At 46.0% G+C, this 2,044-nt stretch overlaps 1 pseudogene; it reads left to right on the top strand.

The window, feature by feature from the left end:
- Positions 1–527: 527 nt before the first annotated feature.
- LOC119870746 lies at positions 528–1,142 on the top strand (annotated as a pseudogene).
- The last annotated feature ends 902 nt before the right edge of the window (positions 1,143–2,044 follow it).

Genomic DNA, 2,044 nt, shown 5'->3' with positions numbered 1-2,044 from the left:
AAATATTCATTTCTATTTATTTCATGACAATTTCAAATAATGAATTTCACATATTCCCAAATAAACAGAAGAAGCCATATATCATATATCTTAGCACTCTGAGCATACGATGTGTTTCCATTCCCAGTTCTGCTAGTCACCAGCTGTGACTTCAGGAAAATATTTAATCTCTCAGTTTCCCCATCTATAAAATAGTGACAGAAATACTAATAATGCTTTTCAGGTGTTATGAAGGATCCAGGGAATACAATGCATAAGTGCATGTAGCATAGTTCTGAAAGCATGGCATTCCACAAATCATTATTATTCTTCAGATTTTCTTTAACAGTACCTGCTACATAGTCAGGAAAGTTTTGAATACTTTACTTTGTTTTTATTATGAGACTGAGCTGAGACCTTATAAAAATCTTACTTCTTTGCTAAACCTTACAAATAAGTGTGATATGTCTGTCTGCTGCCGCCGCCGCCGCCACCACCACTGCCGCTGCCACTGCTACCACCACCGCCACCATCACCCACGCTGCACCATGCCACCCTACACCATCATCTACTTCCCTGTTCAAGGGTGCTGCGAGGCCATGCGCATGCTGCTGGCTGACCAGGGGCAGAGCTGGAAGGAGGAGGTGGTGACCATGGAGACCTGGATGAAGGGCTCACTCAAGGCCTCCTGTCTGTGTATGGGCAGCTCCCCAAGTTCCAGGACGGAGACCTCACCTGTACCAGTCCAATGCCATCCTGCGACACCTGGGCCTCTCCCTTGGGCTCTACGGGAAGGACCAGCAGGAGGCGGCCTTGCTGGACGTAGTGAACGATGGTGTGGAGGATCTCCTCATCTACACTAACTATGAGGCAGGAAAGGAGGAGTATGTGAAGGCACTACCAGGTTACCTGAAGCCTTTTGAAATGCTGTTGTTCCAGAATGAGGGGGGCCAGGTCTTCATCGTGGGTAACCAGGTCTCCTTTGCGGACTACAACCTGCTGGACTTGCTGCTGATTCACCAGGTCCCGGCCCCCAGCTGCTGGACCCCTTCCTCCTACTCTCGGCCTATGTGGCACGCCTCAGCACCAGACTCAAGCTCAAGGCATTCCTGGTGTCCCCCGAGCTCATGAACCGCCCCGTCAATGGCAACGGGAAGCACTGAGAGCTTGTGGCACCCTGGGCGGGAAGCTGGGGGGCTGCCTGACTTCCTTTCTCCCTGACCAATAAAATTTTCAAGTGAGAAAAAAAAAAAACAAGTGTGATATATATTTTGCAGAGAAAGAAACTGAACCTTAGCACTATGGACTGAATGCTTATTTCCTCCCAAAATTCATATGTTGAAGACCTAACTCCTGAAGCAACAGTATTTAAAGACAGAACCTTTGAATATTGATGAGATTTAGAAGAAGCCAAGAAGATGAAGCCCACATGGTAGAATTAGGGCCATTCTAAGAAGAGAGGGAGACCAGTACCCTCTCTCTGTGTAATGTGAGGATACAGCGAGGAGATAGCTTTCTGCAAATCAGGAAGAGGCCTCTCCCCAGGAAGAAAACCCACTGGCACCTTCATCTTGGACTCCCGAGTCTTCAGGTCTGTGAGAAATAAATCTTGTTGCAGCCACCCAGTCTAGGGTATTTTGTTACAGCAGTCTGAGCTGACTAAGGCACTTAGCAAGGCTAAGTAAGGTCACCCAAGATCATACAGCTAGTAAGTAATTGCATCAGAATTTGGTTATTTGCTGCCAAAGCCTGCACTTCTCCCACAAAACCCCACTGCCACCCAATGTGGAAGGAACACTACTTGGGTTTCTCCAGATAGAACGTTCCCCAGAGCCCACCTGAATCCAGCCAGTATACTTTGCTGTCTGTGTTACCACATGTAAGTCACTTGACTTTTCTGTTCCTTGCTTTCTTCACCTGCAAGGTGGGGATAATAGTAATAGTCTATCTCACAGCATTGTTGAGAGAATTTTATGGAAATAAATGAAATACTTAGAACAGTGGCTCGAGTGTAGTAAATTTTATATTACTGTTATTATTACTAATTATATAACCCTGGGATTAA

This window comes from Canis lupus, chromosome 1 (genome assembly GCF_011100685.1).
Source record: "Canis lupus familiaris isolate Mischka breed German Shepherd chromosome 1, alternate assembly UU_Cfam_GSD_1.0, whole genome shotgun sequence".
Classification (NCBI taxonomy): domain Eukaryota; kingdom Metazoa; phylum Chordata; class Mammalia; order Carnivora; family Canidae; genus Canis; species Canis lupus.
This window is presented reverse-complemented; position numbering and strand designations above follow the sequence as displayed.